Below are 25,154 nucleotides of genomic sequence, written 5' to 3'. Positions count from 1 at the left end.
TATCTTCCAATCATTCAGTACAAGGAATTTTCCTGCAACATTTCAGTCAGCTCTTCTTTTCATTATTCTAAATACCCAAAGCCTACACTCTTGCAACATTTCAGTTCATTACTTCAAACTGTGAGGTGGCTGAACTGTTCAAACAAATCATTGTCAGAATCGACTTCAGCAAATAACCCTGCTTCCTTGAACCAACCCCCCTCCAAACTACACTTTCCCTTAGCAAAATTACTGGAAAACAGCCACTCCCCTAAATGAAGTTCCCCAATCCCTCCCAAAAAACCCTAAAAAACAAACCAAAAAACTCCCTCAAGCAGCCACTCCCGATAACGAGCTTTAGCCCTAATTGTTTCAGTTTGGCAGAATTAAGAACACTTCAAAAACCAAGATCTTCTGCTAATAGCCCTGATAACCTCATGCTTGGCCCTGTCATGCCATATTAGCGCCGAGGAGCAGCCCCTGCCATCTCTGCCCTGAGAAGATGGAGCAGGACATCCACAGCTGAGAAAATACTGTCAGTCCAAAAAAAAAACCAAAAACACCAAACAAACAAACAAACAAGAGAAGATACACAACAACAACAACACGCATCCAAAAGAAAACCCCAAACAAATAAGCAGACAAACCTAAAAGTCTAACAGCAACTGCTTGGTTCCAAATGTTCTGTGCAGAGGTAAAAGGAGAAAGAAAGAAAGAAGAAAAGCCCCCCCCCTCTTGCAGACAGAATCCTATGAAGTGCTAAGAACATTTTGAAAGACACGAGATGTATAATAACTTTTCAACTGAATATTCATTTCTGAATTGAAGGGAAACATCTTAAGGGTGAGTGGGCGTAAAGAAAGATTCCTCCTCAGAACCATCACACTATTTATTAAAGGCTGTGAATACCCACAAGAATTCAGTTTTGGCCTTCGTACTGTACACTAACAAGCTTAGTTTACTGACAATCACAGAGCATATGGGGCTCTGCTTCAAGTGATCCCTTTGAAAGGGACAATTAAATCAGACAACTGGAGATTGTACAACCAACTGAGCTAATTAAATTCTTAAGTTCTGTTTGTATATTTATCCAAATCTTCATCACTATTCTTGCTGAGAAGGGGAATGGGTCGGCTTGGGAGGTTAAGCGAACAAAAGTACGTTTTTTTCGCTCCATAGTTACAGATCTGTTTGGAACAAAACTTTAGACACTAAGTCAACGCAGCCAGTGGTGGAATTCATCTTGTTGTGACAGAAATATTCCATTTTCCCTAGCTTACATTTTAAATTGCTTTCTGATATACCAGGTTATTATTTTTTTTAGCCCCTTCGGTTCCTTACGTAATTAAATGCCATGCCATTCAACTTTTAGAATTACTTTTACCATTTTCAGAGGAACACTGACACTTAGAAGCTTTCTCAACTCTGTGTGATGAATTTATTCCTCACAGGTATTAGCTCCACTGAGTATTCTCTTATTCATTCAAAGCTCCTACCCATCCCTATATTCAAATCTGTTTTCCTTTGTATAGACTCTTCTGCAGAGAAGGTGCTATTTGCTCATCCTCAATTTCCTCTCCTAGTATGCCATAAAACCAGAAGTAGCACAAAAAGGGGAGGGCTATGCTTTTTAACAGCATGATGCTCTTAATCTGCAGGCATGGAAGAACAGTTAAATACAAATGAAGGACACATAATACAGAATTTGCAATTAATACTTGCAAAAATAACAACAGACCCAAAAGGTCTTCTAGTTAAGCTATAAACTTACTGCAAATGCACAGATACACAGCCTTTCAAGCCTTGAAAGTGGGCTTCTCCAGTTCAGAGCATGCATATTCCCAGTCTCCCTAATTTAGCTCAGAAGGTATTTCCCACTCTAAATGCAGGTCCAGCAGCACAACACTCCCTCAAATTTTGCCAACTGACGACAAAGCGCACAGGACACCTTACAGGAATACTTTGTTGATATTAAAGCAACAAAGATAACAGATAATTCTGTAAGGAGCAAGTCCATCCTGCTTGACACTTATCCTGAGAAAAGTATAAGCAGAGGAGAAACACAGATGAGGGTAATTTCTCCCTTCCTCCCAGGCAGGCTAAGAAGATTTTTTTTTTTTTCCTCTCAATGATTTGTTTTTATTTTTTGGACAACAAGAGCAAAAGAGAGCGCTAAGGAAAGGGCCTTTCAATAAATTAATGCTTATAGTTTTATTTCTGAACCAAACTGCCAGCTACTTTCTTAGTAGAACCGTAGAAAAGAATTTCCACAGAAGACCTAGCAAGCATCACAGAGGAAACCTTCCCAATAGCCAGCACAGTATAGCTTCATAGGATCTTCTCCTGGGAATGAATTAAGTCAGAAAAACCTTGAAGAAGGCGATATCGATAAACTTACTTGTCCTCTATGGCTCTAACTTACACACCAGGTGACAAAATCATCCTTCAAAATCCCTGGCAAGTTGCCAAACATCACACTTTTAATTGAAAGCACTACGTGCCTTACCATTTTATACTATTTTTAGTTCCATTACAGACCACTTGGCATGTCCTCACAGACAATGTCCAGGAACTAAAAGGCTCTGCCTGCATTTCCCCACGGCTCATCTGGGGTTCTGGCACAGTGCTCTGCACAAAGGTGCGGAACTGGGTGCTGTACAACAGAGCGCCCAAGTATCATCTCTAATTTCAAGCCTCGTTTTTTTCTGAGGTCACAGTGACCTGATTCTAGCAGGAATCACATATAACCGCCCTCTGAGCAAGTGGATCTGTGCCAACTGCACCTCATAAAAGTTTTGGTTGCTAGGAGGTAGCAGTGGATATTCTAAAGTCCTGTTTACTCGAGCCATTCAGTTTCCTTTCTGGAATGCCTTCTACTCACCAGTTTCTCTTCCTCTTCTTGAGGCATCAAATTTTTGTTAAAATCTGTGATTTCCTATCTGTTGTCATCTAAAGAAGCCTCTATAAATTATCCATCTGCAGAAGACCTCCAGAAACATCAGAACAAACTCTCACATCTTTGAACAGACTAGATAACATGCCCAGCATAAATTCTGCTCAGATAAGTCTTGTGCTCAGATGCCCACATACCAAGTTGTGAGCCAGAGTACAGTTCCAAGCTTTGAAAGCCAGCACAGCAGACAGAACCATTTGTGAGGCCAGTGTCAGCTACCTCAGTATCATTTTATAGAGCTCACCTTCATTTTTCAACTCTCTCTCAATAGATTGTTCTCTCAAATGGGTGTACATGTTTTTTTTTACAGCAACATCTTTCATCAATTATTTTATGTGGATATTAAGTTTCAGAGTGTGCTAGCTGGAAATCTAAGCTGCTCCAGATCATGTTTATCCGGAGCTACTCTATAATTTTCTTACCAGTTTGTAAGAGATGTATTTTATCTTGATTTAGAAGTCTGCAAAAGGACCTTCCAAGGTTATCTCAGCTAAGACTGGACTTATCAGAATATTTATTTATTGCATTGTTCACATGCACATGGAGCTATATGATGAGGAAACGGAGGAAAAAAAAAATAAAAGCAGCCTCCTCCTTTAGAATATACCATTTCTGACACCATTTTTACTTAAAGAGCAGGTCAGCTGTGTTTGTTTTATGAAGGAAAAAAGTAAGCAAACACAGACTTTAGTTTTTCATCATTTACTGAACCTATGGACTTCAAGGCTCACTATTCACCAAGTCCCAGACTTGAGTTGAAATGTTAATGAAGAACACAAATAAAAGGTAATGCTATTCCAATAATTAGTAAGCAAGCAATTCTCAGAACAGTGTTATCTGATTTATCATGGGATTCTGGAAAGAAGGTGGTGGTGCTGCTGACACACTCGTGGTTTCCCTTCTGTTCACTTTTCACTTACAGCAGACTCAAGGCTCTCTGGAGTTTCTATCTGCCCAAGAGATCTGTCTGGAAGAGAAATCTGTGACTTAGAGGAGAGTGAACGGCTGTCCTCCCCACCGATGCACCCTTGGAAACTGCCTAAGAAGCAGTGGCTACAAGTGACGTGACCAGAAGATTGAAAAGTAATGCCACGAACCTCAGGTACGTTTAGTTCTGACTGTGGATTTCTACATGACTGAAGTATGCAACAGAAAAATGCCATTTCTAGCAGCCCTCATTACTGCAAATACCAGCAAAGACTTGGGGCTGGAGAGGGGGAGTGAGGAGGGAGGAGGTGTTCTGACTCAATTTAAAAACCACAATTAAAACGGGAGGCAAAAACAACTGCAACAGAAACGAATGGCAGGAGATATCAAAACAAGCTGAACAAGTCAGAAGTAAAAGCGACTCACACAACATTAAGTGAACATGAGCAGGCAGTGCTTCAGCCTCTCTTGTCCAGGGGAAGCAACTAAAGATCCCCCTGAAGTTTCAAGGCAGGCAGATATGTGGGAAGGTTAAGTGTGCAGGCTAGCAGAGATACAAGCCATGGGAACCTCTCCCACCTTGAAAAAGATCCCCACAGAAAGCATCAGTGGCACACTTATAAGCGAAGGCTGGCGTTACCACTATATGACCTAAAATACTCGAAGAGATGCTAGGACTCGCATTTGTTTTTCTGCATTCGGTTCCAGTGGCACAACACTAGCTCTCAATGTTAGGGAAACATTATTTCTCTTGGCCAGGTCCCATGGTCCTTAACTTAGGAGCAGGTTGCAACACTGTCTAAAGAAAGTTTTGTTTTGGTTTGTTTTTTTGGTTAGCATTGATGTAAGCTGCAATAGTTCAAGAAAGGCATCTGGCAGAACCTACGTGAATAATGAGTTGAACAGCTATATGAAAAATGAATACGATGTTACTGAAGAGAGAAATAAAAAGATAAAAAGAAATCATTCTCTCAGAGGAAAAAAAAACAGGTCATATGCACTATTACTGTGCTCTCTGCAAGTCGGGGCTCCCTCTTAGATAACAGAAAGGCTTATACAATATGCACATGGTGACTGAACCCAACATAGCGCTGGGGCATTCTGAAATAGCCTTCCCCTAAGACTACACATCTAAGGGAGAAAAGCATCAACCCACATGAGCGTAACATTAGGGTTCAAAGAGCAGACATATATCTCAAGCACAGATCTCATGGGGCGACCTGCGATATTATTTTAAGATTTTCTCTAGAGTATCTACAAGTTTCAGCAACACAGCTATTCCTTTATCATGTGACGGGGACTGCAAATTCAAGCTATGGAAAGAAAGTCTATGCACCAAACACTATACTTACTATATGTTATACTATAGTGTAACTATAAACTATAGTATATACTATACTACAGTATAACAACATGAGTCCAAGGTATACTTTTCAAAAGGGAAGAATTATAATACAATCAAATTTTTTTTTGATTGAGATACCTGCTCTATTTGATTTTCATTTTAGTTTCCTTCTAGAGCACTGGCCTGGAGGAAGCCCATCTTACAGAAACTTTAAGGCAGTCTTTACTTCACTTTGCCCCGCATTACGGTGTCTCTAGTAGTGAAAGCACCAATTTTTACCCCAAATGATTCTAAATGATCCCATAATGTCCTGCTGGCATCCTTTCCAGGAATGCGTAGCTATCTCAAAAACTGCACCTCTCTCCATCTTATGCATATTAGTTTTACCCAGGTCTAGATTCACTAATGGATTGAAATTCCTTTGCATACTGAAAATTTCAGTTGTAATCTCTTACAAGTCAAGGTACTGAGATCTGCAAGGTCAAATGGTGGGAATGGGCTGTCCTTATTGCCCAGTGTCTTTGAGATCTCCTGTCCTTGTCACAAAAAGGTAAAAGGGATGGCACAAAGTCTTGCCTCCCTGCAAAGACCTGAACTACTCAATTGTAATTTGAGGCAAAAAGACCTATGACTGAGTTATCAAACTTGGTGACGCTTTCTGTAGCTCTGAAGCATCGTTCCCCAGAGACCTTCTATTAAGCCGGACCACCGAGGTGCAGACAGAGAGAACTGCCTTTTCACAAACATGATTACAGTGGTTCTGCATGATGCAGAGCAAATAGCCAGCGAACACTAAGACTTAGTCTGATGCCCCTTAATTCTAGCCACTTTCAGTCTTCTCTTTCTTGATATCTGGGCTACGTCCCCGGTGCACCAGCGGAGCTGAAGCACAAAGGACAATAAATGACAGTGATTGGGACTCAGCAGCTCTCCCATAAAACACCTCATTTGGGAACATGAAGAATGAGTCCCTCACTCAGAGGCTGCAGGCCCCAGAGCACTGCAGTGACCCACACCTGAACAGAAAACATGACCCAGGGGTCACTTGTCCACTCTGAGACACATTTTGGAGTGCTCTCGTACCCAATTGGGCCACTGCAGGCCATGAATACATGAAGGAATAGCATCAGATATCGCTGATGGATTAAGACAGTCTTGCAATGTTTGTAAAAGAGGATAAACATCTCTTATTCTTTGGTACTTTCTGTGCACAGCTAAGTGCATGCATCGCTGAGATGGCCAGTAACGCCTGTCTCTGTTCACCAGCAAATCAGGGCCTAGGAGACACTGTGGTCTGTAATAGTGCCCTGAAGATCCATATGATAAACAATTATATCCTTACTTCTGATAGCTATGTCCATTTCTCCCAGGAAGACCCTGAAAATAAGATTCTGATGATTTATGAACATGCAGGGAGCATTCAGTAGTCTGAACTAAAAAGTCCTGAACCGAAAAATATTTCTTACAATAGAAGATAAATTTACATTACTAGTAATTGCCTCTGGTCAACATATAACTACTTAAGTCATGAAACTGTGGAACTGGGTAGACCTTAGACCTCTGTAATCATTTCTGATGCATTCGTCAAGGAAGGTGAGATCTGAGAATGCTCATATGTCTTCATCCTCTTCTAGAGCTAAAAAGAGTACCAAGTGCACACTACACAACTTCACCATTGGTAACTGTCATACAGCTTCACTGTATAACATATGCTTGATCTCTATTTTTATTTCTTAGGGGTTAACGCAATTAATTTAACCTGGGAAAAACTGATAGCATAACCCTGTGGACATAACTTCATTGGTTTGCTGTCCAAGGTATAGACCTTTCACATACGGAAGATTTTTTTATGCCCCCAGGCACAAGACGCTGTGTAAGCAAGAGACTTCTGGTTCATACGATCTGAAAATTTCTAGATTCGTTAAATCAATCACCTACTTCTTCCAGATCTCCTGTCTATTTTTGGATTTCTTACAGGCTCTTAACAACAAGATGATGATCAGTAAAAGGAAAGTCTTTAGCAAGACAGTAAACTCATTTCTGTTCTAATTTTTGCCATGTCTTCAAATGGACAAACTGTCTCCTGAGTTTTGGGTTAAGATTAGAGGCAACTTGCTCTGGACTTCAGAATGCTGCAATTTCCATTGAGTTAATGTATTTTGGGTAGTCCTACGCTGAAAGACTTTCCATAAGATGGAAACTCTGACACTTCAGGCTTTTGACTCCATTCCCACGCTGAAAGGCCCATCACAGATGGCCAGTTATGGCCTCACATCGTTACTAATATCTGCTTTGCTTCTATTATGCAGCGGGAAGGGAGATGCTGACAGGATGCTCACATTCCTAAATTTTGTGAAGTAGGGAGAAAAAAAAAAGTTTCCAGTTTTTTCACACCATGCATTTCAAAATCATCAGTTTGAACCAAGTAACTTGCAGAATGATTCATAAGTGTTGTACCAAACAAAAAAATCCTGTGTCAGTAAAGAGAATCAGAAAATTAAATAACTACACATGATTAGAGCAAAGTGCATGGGTATTATGAATCCCAAGTCTTAAGAATGGATGACACACTGACTGCACCTCCTTAACATCGGGGAAAAAATATATATATAGTGGCATAGCATCAGCCTTTACAAAAATGACAAAAATAACATTCATCACAAGAGGCAGGAATCCATCATATTAAATAGTCTCTGATAAGAACTCTGTGAACAAAATAGATAATATCAAAGTAGTTAACTGAAGAACTGACAAAACAGCCTTTTACAAATAAAAAGAATACATCGCCTATGTGTTTCCAAATTAGCAGTCAACTGGAATTACAAGTATTTGCCGCTTTGAAGGAAACAAAGAACCAGATACACAGAAAGATCTGGATTTGGCCACTTTCTCAGATAGACTGGGTTTTAAGATTTACAGAGAACTAAAGAAAATACACCACCTCTTTTCTCTTGTCCTTAGCTTTGGCACAAAATCTTCATACTCAGAAAGAGATTTGGCTAGACAGCAGATGGAGTATTCCATTACAAAACAAGTGGCAAAATGTGCCCACCCTCCCAATCAAAAACAGCAAATCAATTCTCAGTAACATTTGTCTGCAGATCACAAGATGCTCACATGGATGGTTCCCCACAATACACCATTTCCTTACTCCTATCTAAAAATGTTCTTGTTCATACATGAATTCTGTTAAAAAAAAAAAAAAAGAAGAAGAAGAAGAAGAAGAAAGCAAGCACTCGAGTATGCCTCCTAATACCATCCAATTGCTCAGAAAAGCGTACTGAAACATTGAGCATGTCAGAGATAGACCAGCAAAAGCCTATAAACGTCAAACAGGGGGTGGGAGTAGCACACAGCCACTTGGGTCAGTAACAAGTGACTATTTCAAGGTAAGTGTAACTAGGAGGAAGAGAAACTTGGTTCATTTCATAAAAAGATATGTGGAAATTAAAAAAGAGAGAGAGAGACGGAGAGAACAGAGCATTTTAATCATAGTGGTTCTGTGGTTCTCCTGTACTTCAATTAGAAACCACTTTATTTACAGCTCTTGCCTCAGCAGTGGGCAGTCCAATGAGAACACTGCCTATGATGCAATTTCTAATGCAAATAAAGAAAAGGTAACCCTGGAGTGATTTGTTAACTTGTTTAATTAAACAAGATACAAATGGTAGAAATGAATAACGATCACGTTAAGTGCATTCTGAAAGAAAGCAAGGGCTTCAACTTAAAAAGAAATGTTGCTCCTATGACAAATACATTTCGCACAAAAGAACCATCTAAAATAGCTCTTTTTAATAAATATATAAGCACATTTCCTAAGGTATAGCTACTTTTCATTTCAGCAGTAATTTAAATACACTTTCCATCAAAGTATAAAATTAAGCATGTTTGGCACACCCTCAAAACCAATAAAAGACCACTAGAGACAGAAGTCTGTTTCAGATGCTCAGCAAATCCACATTTACTGATTTCAGACAAATTGAACAAGAGCCCTAAAAGGAAACACTGGGGTCTGCTCACACACAACCCTTTTCACTGCTTGCAGCTAGAGCAGGATATGAGAGGTGAATGGGGGGATTAGAGTAGAGAAACGGAGAAGTACCTATGCGGGAGAAACTATTGCACATAAGCAGGTCACATGCAATTAAGGTGTCAAATAATGACTGAAATGTCTCTCTGATACCAGAACAGGTCACCAAGAACTGACCTTGTGTTTAAAAAAGTAAACCTCTTAAGTAGAAGCCTCAAATTTGCAACTAGATTCAGTTTGGGGATTGGTTTAAGGTGCAGTCCCCTGCAGACCACGTTATGCAGTCCTCAGGCGACAAAAAATAAAAAACACTCCCCCCCGCCCCCAAAAAGACGATCCGTCTTTTTCTTCTCCACTAGTGATAAATCCATTACTTTTCTCACTATTGCTGTAAAGAATGCCATAAATTATAAACGCCAATAATAAAGAGCGGATATACTTGTTCAGTAAAAGGAGTCACGTACAATTTTACCACATCATTTCTCTCAACCAATCCAAATGAGAACAGCCTCGTACAGACTAAACTTCCATCAGCCAGCTGTTAGCCCTGTCCAAGTTGTCATCCTTTTGCCGAAAAACGTAACATCTGAGGGGAAAATTCCTACAGCGATTTTTCATTCCATTTTTAAAATGGAAACAAAATAAATTTTGTCCATGTTACCAGCACTTTCTCAAGTCATTCCAGATACAAGACTTTCCATCTTCTGAAATTCACAAGGTTGTGTCAAAATCTCGTTTGCTATCTCAAATTCCTCTCCTCCTACCTGATTTGCCATTTAAGAAAGAAATGCCCGAAAGAACATTTTAAGTATTTATTTAACAGAATGTTTTGAATCAGTTTCTAATATTGTGGAAAACGCCAATCAAAAGCTGTTAGCGCTGGAGAAGGAATCCTTTTGTATACATATTTTCATATACTAGCTAGCACTTAACTGAAAGGAGTAAGAAAGTGCCGCCTTACCTTCTGCAACCCCTTAGACCATAGGCAGTTCTACTTTGTATTTTGCTTTTAACAGGCGGTAGTTTCAGCAGATGATCTTGTATCATTTTGTATTCACAATGGCCAGTCGCATTTATAGAAGCAAGAAATGCAAGGATATATTGCTCGAAGATGTAAGCATTCCCTCTAGGGCATTTCTTTGCTGTAAAGAGTATTATGCACCGGGAGAACTATTTCACCAGGGCTTCACAATACTGCCTTCAGTATCGCTTTCTGAGGATTTCCCAGTGACAGCCCTGGCAAGAAGGTGTGACTGACCCCACTGCCAGCTTGACTGGCTCATCTCTCCATCTCTCTGTTTCCTAAACAGCCTATGAAAAGAGAAACGTTCTCCAAACAGTGACCAGAGCACTGAAGTTAAGCTCCTGCTGAACTGCCCTAAACAAGAGCTCCCCTATCTCCTGCCCTAAAGAAGACCTCCCCTATCTCTACTGATTGTAAGTGAAGCCTAATGAAATCGCCTGATTGGGTCAGAAGCCTCAATTTAGGACAATTATAACTGGCCCTCACTTAAAATACCGTATTATTAATACTGCTGTCTTTTGCAGTTTGTGCCATAAACTCCACGGGCAATAAGTTCAGTTAAACCTTTCTTATAACTAAATCACCATCAGTTTTTTGGGGGACCAGACAGTCACTTGGTTTTATACGTAGGCTCAGTTACAGCAACACATAGTGCTAACAAAGACAAGTTACAAGTTCTTGAAGGTTTCCAGAAAGCGGGCTGTGTGACCAGGCAGACGCAATTGCACTGAATGCAGAGGAGGTAAAAGTTTCTGTAAAACAAACATCAAAGATTCAATACTTTTCCATTGTGATGCTGGAGAACCATGAGAGAGCCACCTCTGGAATTTTATTCAATGCTAAAACAAACAAAACCCACCCATCCAACTGAAAACCCCCCAACACACCCTACGCCCAAACAAGTAAACCTGCCCACCCACAGCAAGCCACCCATTAAAAAGAACTAAATTAGAAGGACCTCTGAACGTACCAAAGCGTTGCTCGTGCTATTAGAACCAGCATCGTAGCAAAAGCTGAGCGGCACGCAGCAAACGCCCCAGTTGCGCCTGTAGCACAACACATAAGACACCAAACACCTGAGCTCCTGCACTGGATGGCACCGTAAGAAAGAATTTTGGTTTGGAATCTCAGCAGTCCTTAAAGCTGCTGCCACGTGTCTGAAAAAAAGTCCTAACCCACAGTACCACTCCCACAAAAAAAGGGATAGAGCTTCTTCTTATGTAAGTATGTATATTATTTAACACTCAAAAACAACAGTTCCATCACATCTATGCAAAACCAGAAGTGGTGAGGAGCGAGGGAGAAAAAGTGAATTTCCATTCTATTGTATCTATCCATTTTGTTTGTTTGCCTCAGGGCAAGTCAAGGGCCCTCAACACACTGCAGAACAAGGACCTATACCCATTTTCTTTTTCTTTCTTTGTTGTAGCACTAGGTGAGGAGTACAATTCACACGGTATTTGCATCTACTAACTATTATCTCCTAGGAAATTATCTTTTGGATCTGGAAAAAGAAGTGACTACAAAACACCTTACAACACCTTACGGCTGAGCTAAAATCCAAATGGATGCCACCATCTTTTCAGACAGATAATTGTTCCTGCTTTCGCAGTCATCTGAATGAGTCTTGCTCTTCCTTAAATTAAACGAACACACACCGCTGAGATGCTCGCATTGCTTCTGAGTTAGATGTGAAGGAGAAGGCCTAGGTGACAAAAATAACTTTCAAATAGATGTTAGTATATTCATATTTCAAAGAACATAAAAGGGGGCAGGAAGCAGGGGAGGAAAGTGTCTCTCTCTCATATCGCATTTAAGTGACAGTACAAGTAACAGTGACTTTTTTTTTCACTGAACTGCTCACAGATATGGGACCATTGCATAATCTCGCAATAATCTTGTAAATTCTATTCACAATTTTTTTCTGAGCATTACAGGAATTGACAGAATTAAAAAGCAAAAATCATGATTTTCTTCACTTATCACTCAAAAGAAACAGATGCAAAATAGAGCAAGTTTTCCTGTAAAAACAGCCTCTTCGTCCTACTTTATGAACTAGTTGTTCCTATCTGTAACAGCCTCCCCTTCCACGGAATATTATGCAGTGCTAAGAGGCTTCTCAAATCTCTGCAAATCAGGCATGAGAAACAAATTGGTTTTATTGCAGACACAAATCCATACACACACAGGAGTGCAACTGCTAGCTGATGGAAGCAGACATGCCTGTCTACCCCAAGTCTAAACTCATTTGGGCAAGCAGCGCTAGAAAGAAGCACCCAAGGGAAGGGTGAAGACACACAACTTGGCATAGAACTAAAGAAAGGGGTGAAGGGAAAGCATACATTTTTGAAATATCTTCCTGGTAAAATCTTGGGCTAAGACTAATTTCTCTAACATTTCCGCAGATAAAGGGACAAAAGTCTCTGGAAATTCAATGTGAGAAGTTATTTAAAGCATGCACAAATTTCATTCGATTCTTAAAAGTCAATTTTTTATTCACCCTATGTTTTACACTTTCGTGAAGGAAACGGGGGCGGGAAGGATTTAAATTCTCATAAAATAATACAGAAAAAAACATTTTCCATTTTAAAAGGTATTATTTTAGGACCACATGGAAAACATTCTCCAAGAGTACCATCCTGGGTGGCATCTTAGATGGTCCGCGTGAGAAGTGTGCATGCAACAAGCATTTAACTCAATGCTGACAATATAAAGGAACAAGAAAAGCAAGTCAAACTCAATTGTACTTGAAAAACGTATCTTTCTAAAACACCCGAGGAAAGTCATTTCTCCAGCAAAAAACTGGGGCTTTGCACGGCTTGCTTCAAGAGTATCAACATACAGCCTTTGTTATGTTCAAATCCATACGTGCTCTCCTTGAACCTCTTCCAGATCATCCTTGTTCTCTAAAACTTTTTCTCTATTCAATGCTTTTTTCAGTTTTGCATTTACATTCCTGATGATCTTTAACACTGTCCCAGTATCCTTCCGGAAGACTTTTTTAAACTAAACCCAGAATTACAAACAATGTGCTCCCTAATCCACTCCAGAGCCCCTTTGCTGTTGGCTGTACAGGTCCTTTCTCCTTCCAAGCAGTGTCTCCAGCACGTGTAACCTGTTTCTCCATCCAACTGCGTTCTTCGGTTTTTACATCTGTAAGGCTTCGCTCTAAGAGAAATACTGATTTCCACTTTAAAAAGACCTCTGCTGGAACACCTATTTTTCATAATCAATTTTCCTTACTTGGCCTACACAGATTTCTCAATCTACCATTAAAAATCTGAAAGGCCTTCATATATACCAATTGCAATAACACCTTTTCCTGTTTCAGGACCTGTATGTTTCCTGTATGTTTCAGGACAACATACAAGAGCAAAGTACCTAGAATTGTTCTAGTTAACCAGCCAGCTGAGTTTTGAAGATTCAAATTCTTGTAATACTGTAGAAAAGCACACTCCATCTTTCCTGTGTGAGGGATTTGTAATTTAGAAATAGAATTTTTTCTGGAAAAATATCTTTTTGATGCACCTCTGAGTGCATTTTTGAATATATAAAATATATTACAAAAATATGGCAATTCATAATTTCTAAATTTAAATACACAGTGTCAGACAATCTCCAATCACATCAACATGGTCTCTCTCCCTCCTCCACGTTCTTTTCCCCCTCTCACTACTTAAAAGCTTTCAAAGTGGAATTAACAACTGTGTGTGCGCGTGTGTGTGCGTGCGTGTGTAATATCATTTTCAATGTGCCTCCGAGAAGGCTTGTTTACTTCTAGCAAAAGCTGCGGACTGGAGAGAATAAGATCCTGCAGTATCAAGCTATTGCATATTTCAGTACTATAACAGTTACAGTTATAGTATATTTGGACTATTGAACTATAAATTCAAATACCTTTGTACAAAGAACATTACCTACAGTGGTTTTAAGGCAGAACCAATGTTGGTTTACATGAATGAAGCCCTCTAACTGAAATCTACTGAACTTGGTCGGAAATTGTGTCTTCTGAGGAAAAGTTGTTAGAACTTAATTCCTGAGGTTCAAAGAAACTTTAAGATCTCTTTTACACGTTTTATGCAATGTTTCCTTCAACAGAATTCAGATCATCCTCAGGTATTACCATCTTACACTAACCCAAACAACAGGATAATCTAAAGGGAAATAAAACATCTCATAACAAACACAGATGTGGGGAGATCACGGATGCTGGAGAGTTAAAAAGGCTCACCGGCATTACTCAGTAAACTTAATTATAGTCAAAAGCCTGGTAAACCACACTTTATAGGCTTTACAGCAAAACTTACATTTACACTTTGGAAGAGGGGGCAGTATTAGTTCCTTAATATATTGTTACAGTAGGACAAAACAATGTCTATGTTTAACCCCCAAAGAGTCAAGGCCTTCCTTGAAAACAGGGTAATAGCATTCATTGTGCTTACAGCCGGAGGAAAACGTAACATTTCTTCCAGAGGCCAAATATTCTCAAAAGTGGCCTAAAACAGAGACAGGCATCCTGGCTTCAAGTGAACAATACGGAATGGGAGCCTTCTTAGCAGAAGGATGGGGAGGAAAAGTTGAGGGACCTGCCACTGGAACAAAACAACAACAAAAACACTAAACCACCATTCTCCTTCAGGGAGAACAGGCACAACAACTACAGTCACTGGAAATAGTTTGAGTGAGGGGGAAGAAAAAAAAAAAAAAGTTCTGTGCATTCAAACAGACTAATCATACACAAGGGTTAGGACATAACAAAGAACTATGCAAACAAAGGATCAAGCAGTAGTGTCCTAAAGGTGGAAGAGATGTAGCCTTGATGCACGTAATTCAAATATTTCTGAACAGGATTTTCCAAGCTTGGCTTCTTCAACAGAGGCACTCTTCCATGCTTTTCCTCTTTGTTGCTGAAAATTGGACTTGTTAACAAAAGTATGGATTTAAAAAGGCTGTGAATCTGACTTGCAAACAGTATTTGACCAAATCCTTTTGAAAAGCTAGTAAGAAAATTGAGTTTTATTAGGGAGAGCATTTACGCAGATTAGAAAATAGCAGGGAGAGACAGAAAACACATGAGAACAAGAGGATTAGCTTTCAGTAGGGCAAAAAAAGATTAAGGGAGGGACATCCTCAGGTCTGTATCTAGGATAGCAATGTTTCATACATTCCTGAGTGAACTGAAAAGGGATGAGGGCAACACCTCCTCTCTCCCCTTCCCTCCAAAAAACCTGAGCAGCTAAAATTCGCAGATGACAGAGATTATTTACAGTTGGTCAAAAACAAGGATGACTGGAAAGAATTCCAGAACCACACAAGGCCAGGCCAAGGGGCAAATTAAATCTACTACAGATCAATAAAAAGTAAAGTGCATTTAAAAGAACAATATAAACCATTCAAGATTCATTGCTGGGTTTAATAATTCTGTAACAACTCAATATTTAAATCAAGCTTTCAGCAAATGAATGTAAACCACTAAGAAATATGCAACAATACAGTTTAGAAATAGTCTTTTTTTTTTCCATTTTGAAGATGAAAAAGTTCGCAAGATTATCTAAAGGATAATACTGACAACACTCGTTATGCCACAGTATGAGTAGGTCTTCTCCCACAATGTTGCATTCAGTCCTTATCATTCAATCTCAAGAAGAGAGAGCAGCTATAGCAAAAAGGTTCAGAAAATGGAAACAAGAATAGTTACAGACAAAGAAAGATTTCCATACTGAAAGAGACTGAAAAATTTGAAACAATCACATTAACAGGAGATGGACAAAATATCAGGAATATACAAAAAGAACTGTGGAAGAGACTATGCTGTTCCTATATGCATACACTCTCCTCGCACAAAAACAAGGGCATCTTTGAAATGGCAATATACGAAAAGCTGCTAAAAGGAAACGAGTGTTTGGTTTGGATCTACGGTGATGTTCTCTTATTCCTTTTTTTATTATTATTTTTATTCAGTGCATAGTTTGCAGTATCTTTTGCCACAATCTATGATGAAGACCATAGAAAGCTCCAAGAGAAGGACTACAGTTTCATATAGCTCGTGACAATGAGTACATTGAGCTACTTCAGACAGGGAAAATAGCAGAAACACGTTCCTCTCCTCTCTGTATTTGCAGGATGTAAGATTTTCGTGATGCAGGACCAAACACTAACAGAACAGGTTCAGAATTTCCCCTATGGGACTTCTATGTAATTGTTCACTTTAGGACAAAGAACATCCAAGTATCAGGTACTGCTTTCCCAAATGGCAGGCCAAGGGCACACCTAGGTTGCAGAGCTGGTCCATTAAGATACCTACTCCTCTGAAAAAACATTCCTACACAGTGAGGCAGAGGAAGATGGGAACAAGAAGAAATATAAAGCTTTGTTGCAGGGCCTCAGCCTAAGAAGGCTAGATCCAGGGCAGTGCATTTAACGACACTTCTCTGCTTGTTCAAAAATGGTATTTGCGGTGTTTGGAACAAGAAATTGCGCTTATTCCTCAGGAGAGAGCTGACATACTGAAGAAGCTGCTGGGCTGCATCAGGGAACTGCCATTGGAGTAGTCTGGCACAAACTGGCTTCCTCAGACGCTGTGCCTCAGCAGTGTTCACAACAACGTTCACATACAAGAAGTTCGTAACAGCAGCAAGGTACTTGTATCATTAGTACTACAACGTACATTTTTCATCAACTTATTCCTGAGAGTATGAACTCTGTGTTATGTACAACAGTATGAGAGATTTTTGTATCTAGAAACCACACCAGAACTAGGTTAGCCTGGCAGGCTTGCAGCATTTCATTTACATATGAGTCAATCCTTCTGCAATGCAAACATTAATGATGCATTCCCCATTGTCCTCCTATTTATATTCACTATTTAACCTGCAGGCATCCCAAGTTAATTAAGCAAATCAATCCCATTGAGATAATTCTCTCTCAAGCAAATTAACACAATTATCCTTTTTAAAAGAAAATCCACGCACCATCCAATGTATTTCTTCATATAAATCATATGCTTATTCTTTCTCTCCTAGGTTTATGGCCATTCAGGAGCCTATCTTAATATGAAAGGTATAATGACACATGAAATAGTGGCTAACATTTGACGGTTACACCCAGCAGCTTCTCTGTTTGCATTATTCATTTGCACTGCAGTCAGAAGGCCCCAAGTCAGAAATACAGGTTCTCAGAGGAGGAAGGATCCCACTGCACTGGACACCTCACAACCATGTGATTTTGACGACAGTCCTGCTTCAGAACAGTACATTACTGTGGCACTTATAACCTCAGCGAGATAAGCAGTGAGCTAAGCAATGTGCCTATACCAGCGTTAGAGACATTCTTTCTTCTTTCAGCCCAAATGCATAGAAAACCCTCTAGAATAAAATTGAACCGATTCCACAAATGACATCTTGGAACACAAACAAAACTCCAGCATAGACTGGGCTTGCCTTCATTTGACTGATTTGCTAAAGATACATTTGACTTCTGCCCACTGACTGGGTTGGACTAGCATCGCAGGAGAGACCTGCGAGCAGCTCTTCTGAGGCAAGTGGAAGGGACAAAGTAGGAAAGAGGACAAACCGGAGGGGTTGCAGGAGAATGTGAGGAGCTGGTCCACCAGATAATGGTCCCTCTTGGGGTCTCCTGTTATTTCAAGGGTTGGCTAGGTCCTGGGGAACCCTTCTGCCAAGGATTGCTCTATTTCTAAAGAGAAAGAAAAGGAAGACGGGCATGACAAGAAACTGGGAAACAGGATACGCAGCCCACTCAAAAGAAGGCATCCAGAGTACCTATCAAGAGAAATGCCAAGAAGGATGCTGTGAGCCCTGGCAGAATATGGGTAGGCTCAGCTATTTCACAACCTCTCCTGGAGGCCTGCGCCTCCATCCTTCACGTGCAGCAAAGGTGCTTTGGCAGTTTAGCAGGCACTATCACCCTCAGCTGCCTCTTCCTCCCTTTAGCTTTGATGGGCGTTTTCATCCCCTGGGGTAGGCCTGGGCCCCCCAGTTCACAGGCCACCGCCTCAGTTTTAAACCATCCCGCACCAGTTTGGCTGCGGCATGGGCACATATCACCTTCTGCCACATCTGGAAAAGGCAGAGACTAAGACGCCTTGGGAAGGTGGCTGAAGGCTGGGATGCCTTAAACCACTGAAGCAAGATTCAGCACAGCTGGTCTATGTCAGAGCCCTGAAAGAAAAGCAGTACGAAACATTAAGCACCCTGCAACTAAAAATGGAAAGCTTAAATATGAGACTGATGTGCAAAACCACAATCTTGTCAACTGAAGTGTCTAACCAACTCTGCTCTTTCACAAGACTTTAAAACATTTATGCAATATATTTGTGATAATACGCATTGAGACTGCAGAGTTACCAGCTAAGATTACTATTTTATTTTGCATTAACCTGTTAGCAGTAAATGCTGTTTGAACGCAGAAGACTCCATTTTAAAGCTTTTGAGAAACTAGAAGAAAGAAACTGTTGAACAGAGGCAGGTAACTGCGTGCGTACGTGTGTGTGTGTGTGTGTGTGTGTGTGTGTGTGCGCGCGTGTACATGTGCGTGCGCATGCTATAAAGAGGGAGAGAAAGAAAAAAAAAAAGTTAACGAATCTAACCAGTAATAACTGTCTTCTCATTTCTCTTCACAGATGATTCAACTAAGGGTGAATTTGCTCCTCTCTGTGCCTCCCACTGGCTGCTAGGCAACTGTAGCAGTACAAGGGCAGACAGACATCAAGCATTAACTTGTTTCTCCTTTGAAGGAATTAAAAGGCTTAGTAGTACAGTAACTGCAACACTGTGTGACAGACAACTGGTACTAAGTTCCTGGGAGTAATTACGAGGGGAGGGAAGCAGTAAAAGTGCTAGGTGGGAGCTGGGGAGGACAACAGGGCACCAGACTCGCCTGCTGCTCACCGGGTGCTCTGCACCAGAGGGAGGGTACCGAGGAAGTACTTTAATGGAAGATTTGCCCCCCTCCCTTTGCAAAAGGAAAATACAGCACATTTTTTACTTTGGCATAAAAGAACTAAAATATTTTTTCCTTCAGTACACTTCTCATCCATTTCTCAACTGAAGCACCGTGTCAGCTCAGAGACCATGGCTAAGATGGTAAATGCTCTGGTCCCTCCACGGTTGCTCCACACGTGTCTCCAAACCATCCCCAGCATGTAACCAGGCCAGCCAACATCCCACCTGTCCGTGACTCAGGCCGCCATCTTGCAGCGGCTGGTTACAGCAGCAAGTTAGCTCTGCAAAGCTCCTGTCCCCAGACTACAGCTAGTTGTTCCCCTCCTTAAACTAGTAGAGACGATTTGTAGACCACATGGCAAACCAGGCCACTAAAATGGTCTGGGCAAAACCTAGCCTTTTCCTCGTGCAAAATTATTTTTCTGCCTTGGATCATTTCAGTGATTTGATTTACAGGGCAAGCACGCAAATAATTCAGTCAGCAGATGCAAAGGACCAGTCATCCTCTGCTCGGCGGTGAAGCCATGGTCCCCCACGACGGCACCTTCACCAGCGTGCAGAAAAGCTCCTTGTACTCTTGCAAAGGGTCAGACAGCCAGCAACTGAGCAGCCTCACCTGCGAGGGCAGTTACAGATGTGCAAATAACATTCCTTGGCACTCAACTGAGAAATGGTGGAGAGCGAAGGAGCAAGTAAAGCAGCCTCTTCTACAGCCCTTCTCCAAGCAGCAACTAAGCAGGATGTTTAAAGGGCAGTATTAACATTTTGCAGATGGCACACGGGACGTGGCTTATACTCAGTGCTTCTACCAACTACCCTAAAAAAGCCAGAAAAGTTTCACTAGTTTCTTGCCAGGGAGCTGATACTGTAGGAGGACCCTACACAAATCATGCCTTCAATTATGTGCGACTCTGGTTTTACAGATAAGCAACTCAGGAGGTTAGTTCCAAATTCACAAAGTAAGCCAAACAGGCAATCATCTTCAATCTTTTTACAACCACTGTGTATTCTGCACTACATTTGGCATTTTAACTATCTCAACAAGCCAGTGACAAAACCTGAAACAATTTTTCCTCAATAAGAACTAAAGTACTTACAAAAATATGCACTTTTCCAAACAGTTAGAAGATGCAAACTTAACTTATATGGCACAAGAGACTTCTGTTAACCTGACTTTACACAGCCGAAAATCAGAATTAACTGAACAACCCGTCATCTCACAACAAATAGTACAAACCTTTACTGATACATAGCAATTATAAGCCAGAGTCAAAATGGATTATATATTCAGCAGGAATACAAAAGGATTTTTTTTTTTTTAGTCAAGGAGCAGAGAAAAAGGAAAAGGGGTAGGTACCTTATCACTAAATATATTTGGAAAACCAAGTTTGCGGCATAGGACTCCGAGCACAGACACAGATGTCCTCTTATACAGAATTCATTATTTACAAATATACTGTAGAACATTCTATTTGAAATGAAGTACCTAAATAATTCCTGCTAAGTAAGTGTCATAAGTGAAGAAGGTTACATAAAACAGGCAGCGGCATTTTCTTTCCAATTCTCACTCAGATCCCAATATTCAGTGAAATAAGGTTGTGCCGTAACATCCCAAATGCAAGAAGTACTGAATTTTCATTAAAACATCATCTCATTCTCCACAAGTTTCCCCACCAACACAATTTAGACAGAGCCTTCTCCTCAAATCTTGCCACTGCGGGGAAAAGAGGTGTGGTTCATTTGTTTTTCAGACATTGAATTGTGCATATGAGTTTTATTCTCCCTCTGGTAAGGAATACCAAAACGGACAGCTCAGGTCCACTGAGCAGGTACAGCGCTGCACAGCTCTACCTCCCATCCCCTGCACTTGGCCTGGAGACACAAATGCAGAAGCAGGCAAGAACCTGAACTGCTGTGACCTCTACCTCTCTGGTGGAAATACAGGGCAACACTGTTATTGGCACAAACTGTGCCAGAGATTTCGCTGTGTGATGGAAATATGCCTCTATTTGACATTAGATTAAAACAAGTTTTATTTTGCACAGGTAACCAAACAGCTGCCAGGAGAAAATTCCCAGTTACTACTGATAGGGAATGAATCTGAACAGCCTACCTAAAGATGGAAGGTTCCCAGTGTGTTAACTGTTCATTTTTCACGACCCATGCAACTACCACGTATTTCACAAAAGACCAAGGAAAAATTGCATAGACTGCTTTGCCATAAGTTTTTTCAGGGGAAGGGAAAGTTGCTTTACACAGAAGGTTCAGTACTTCGTTTTCCTTTCTATTCTGCTTGGGCAGTTTTCCTCCATAAGGACACCTGAAGAGACGCAAAACTTAGTTTGTCTAACTCCTTCCATCTTCCTGAAAACAAACCAAAAATCTCCAGAACCCAACACCCTGCTCTCACTACAGATGCTCCTCTCCACATGGATATGTAGGCAGGACTTTAAAAGGTGACAACAGAATTAAGTCATGAATGAAAAAGAGGTAGATCTGGCAAAATGAGAAAAGAAACAACAAAACAAAAAAACATTTTACCAGTCTTTTATAGATGGTATTGACAAGAAATAAGAGCATGTGCACAAATGCCAGACTTGGATGGTATTTAATTTCACAGGACGAGGTGGTCTCTATCCATCTATTACAGATTCCAAAAACAGAACAGACCATTACGATCACTTTTCTGACCTCTTTCATAGAGCTTGCCATAGAACTATGTGCAGATATATTACTTGTTAAAGTCCAGAACACATACATCCGCAATAATCTCCCTTGCTAAAACATTTCGTTCCAATTTGCAATCAAATGATCAAGAATCCATTACATCCAAAGGCAGTTGTTTCAGTGAGTAATTTATCCTATTTAACAATTTCTGTGCTACAACTAGCCCAAATTCATCTGGTTTCGACCTCCCGCTATTCAGTTTCATTATACCTTCTTCTCCTAAACCGAAGAGCTCTCTCTATGCCTTCCCTCTCCTCCACAGAGATTCTCAAAATACAACTCTGCCACTTTATTTAAATAAGCATACTATTTTTTTTTAATCTGACAATAAAACAGGGTTTCAAATTGTCATAGATCTCTCAGCTCTCTTCTAAAACCTCTTCCTCTTTTAGCATTTTTTCTAAAGCAGGCACATAAGAACTGGACTCAGTACTCCAGTAAGGATTTTGTGCCATCATACGTAAGTAATAAATACTATATATGCCTGCAGGACATATTTGGCTTTTGCATCCAAGGACTTTATCCATTCTTTTAGTACTGCTACAAGAAGTCTGTATTTAGTTAGGTTTTTTTTCCATCACCCCCAACTCCTTTCGAATGTAAGCTGCTCTCCAGAATGTAGCAAGTCCTTCCCTCTGCATAAAGTACAGACTTGCATTGGTCTGTGCTAACATACCTGCTACCCAAATAAACCTGTTTAAAAAAGAGAAATCCAGCCTTTGTAATACAAATCATTATGTCATTATTTGCCACGCTCATGATTTTTGGTGTCATTTGCAAATTTAACAAGTAAATATAAATCTTCATTATGATTATTGGTGATTCTGAAATAAAATTATCTCAGTTCTGCCAACTAAAAGCTTATTGTTACTTCTCTCTTCCCATTCCAAATAATTAGATTGCTTCATTACCCATCTGTCCTCACTGCCATTATTTTTATGTTTGTTTCATACATGTAGACATACGTACATGTGAAGGGCTGGTATGACACTTATTCCTCTTTGCAGAAAAGTGCTGAAGAGCACTGATACGTTTGATGTCCTCACAAGCAACAGCACGGCGTACTGTTGTACACTGGTCCATTTTGAGCACTGGATAAGGTATTTAAATGCTATCTTTACTTTCCTCCCACAGAAAAGCTTTATCAGTTAAAATATGTCCTGGTTAAGTGAATGCAGGATTGTGGTGTGCCATTTGTTTGGGTTTTTTTTTCTCTTCTTTTTTAGTATCTAATAAAGCATCAGCAACATTAACATTATGGTTATTAGTTTACTTAGTATGATGATGCTCCATTAGACAAAAGATAATACAATTGCAGGCTGGAAATTAATTATGGAAACGTTGATATAGTTACATGGAGTCATGAAACTTTTTCATATGAGGAGCACTGCCTCTACAATACACTTTAAACAAGTTAACTTATTTCATCTTTATACGCATAATAAACTTTTGCTCTCGGCTGTCAACTCAGGTACTCATTCTTCTAATATAAAAATGTCTTTTTTAAAAAAACAAGAAAATATTTATGAATATTTTTAAAACTGTGGTAGAAGTCAGTCAGAAAAACTCATTAAAACATAGTATTTAATGCTTTTAGCTCAAAAAAGGAGGATTCATGTAATTATTAAATAGCAGTAATATTCATAGCCCAAATTGCCAGATTAATTATCCTTTTCTTGGTTTTCTGTAGTAAGAAAACTTCTTTTAGACAAATGGCACCACCTGGACAATACTGCACTGGAAAGCACGTAGAGAAGCAGGAGCACAAAGTCCAAATTCATTACTACAACAGAGCTAAAAGTCAGTTGATGTTACAGGCTATATGACATGATTCCCCTGGGAAAAGCAGGGATCTGGGATCACAATCACGATCTACGTATCCAGTGCTGCTTGGCCTACATTGTTTTATTTAGGTCACAGAAACATCACAACGTACATCTAGAGGCGTTCTTTTCCTAGGTCAAAGTTTAATAGAGCTTTAACTTTTTAACAAAGGTCAAACATGTTTCAATGACGCTCCTCAGGTAGCATTATTTTTTAAGTTAAACCAGGGCAAGTTTTTTGGACTAGCAGAATCAATTACTAGCCACAAAGCCTTCCCTAGGACATTTAACTGATTAGCTAAGAATACACCCACCAGAGCTCATTTAAAAAAAAATTATTTTATTAGTCAGAAATGAAGAGAGTTCAAAGGATCACCAGCTTACGAATCAAGAGAACGCCTAGATCACCTGCTCACAGAAAGTTCACTTCTCACTGTTACGAAAATAACTGAAACACAACAAGAAGCTCCAGCCATCTGAAACAATGTGACTCTCTCCCATTCTCTATGATCTCGTTTCAGATGAACCTGTGGCTTCTAAGCCCCGGGTCAAGCCCACCCTGAAGGAAAAGCAGAACTTGGGCAAGGCAGGCAGAGAAACTCTGAAAAGGGGACGACTCCGATCAGCCAGACGCAGAAGGACAGCAAAGGTCCCTCTTTGCTATGCAGTGTGCCTGAACTTCAGTTACACTGAACAGAGTAGATAGCCATCACTGGGAAGGAGTGGCTACAGCATAAAAGTGGAGCACTTAAGTGGAAAAGCTTAAAAAGCTGTTAATTGTTATTCTGCTGGCAAGATACACATTAGCCTTTTTTCAGCTTTTGAAGTATGATCCAATCGACAAAGTAGGCCGAGAGACTGTCTCTTTTAATACCAAATTTCTATTACGGGTTCCAGCCAGTCACTTAGCACTGCACTTGTCTTTTGTGGTTTCATGTATTTCCTATTTAAGAAAAGGACTATAGCAGTTCCTGGTTTGTTACATTTTCTTCAAATAAAAAGTTTCAGCAGCAGCTTCCTCTATGATGTATTATTCTATATTGGTGAACATTCTGTTCCCTTTTACCATAAGCAGAAAAGCTCAGCAACCTACAACATGGATTTTCAGATAGGAAGCAAACAAGATGAAGGATTTCAAAATAGCCTCTATGAGGACAGTATATGGGATTTTTCTTCTGTACCTAGATTTCAATCCTTCCTTCCCCATCTGCGCTCTCTAGCTCTTTGAAAATAATGAGCAAACGTTTCTCCAGCTCCACAAATCTGGCACATTTCATTTTCCTTGTCATTTAAGAGATGCACACAAACTATTTGGTATTAATAGTAAGAACACTCTGCACCTTATAAAGCTTTATTCAAAGCATGCTGTGATCTTCCACTGAA

At 40.1% G+C, this 25,154-nt stretch overlaps 1 protein-coding gene across 15 annotated transcripts in view; it reads right to left on the bottom strand.

Moving 5' to 3' along the window:
* TRERF1 (transcriptional regulating factor 1) overlaps positions 1-25,154 on the bottom strand; it is a 104,598-nt gene that overhangs the window by 37,662 nt on the left and 41,782 nt on the right. Inside the window, exon 1 of one of the 15 annotated variants that reach the window (XM_068939725.1) lies at positions 17,831-17,948. The exons of the other annotated variants lie outside the window; for them this stretch is intronic. The gene's annotated coding sequence lies outside the window, so the exon portion shown is untranslated. Of the gene's footprint in view, positions 1-17,830; positions 17,949-25,154 lie in introns of those variants that run through there. 15 annotated transcript variants of the gene reach the window in all.

This window comes from Struthio camelus, chromosome 3, assembly GCF_040807025.1.
Source record: "Struthio camelus isolate bStrCam1 chromosome 3, bStrCam1.hap1, whole genome shotgun sequence".
In the NCBI taxonomy this organism is placed as follows: domain Eukaryota; kingdom Metazoa; phylum Chordata; class Aves; order Struthioniformes; family Struthionidae; genus Struthio; species Struthio camelus.
This window is presented reverse-complemented; position numbering and strand designations above follow the sequence as displayed.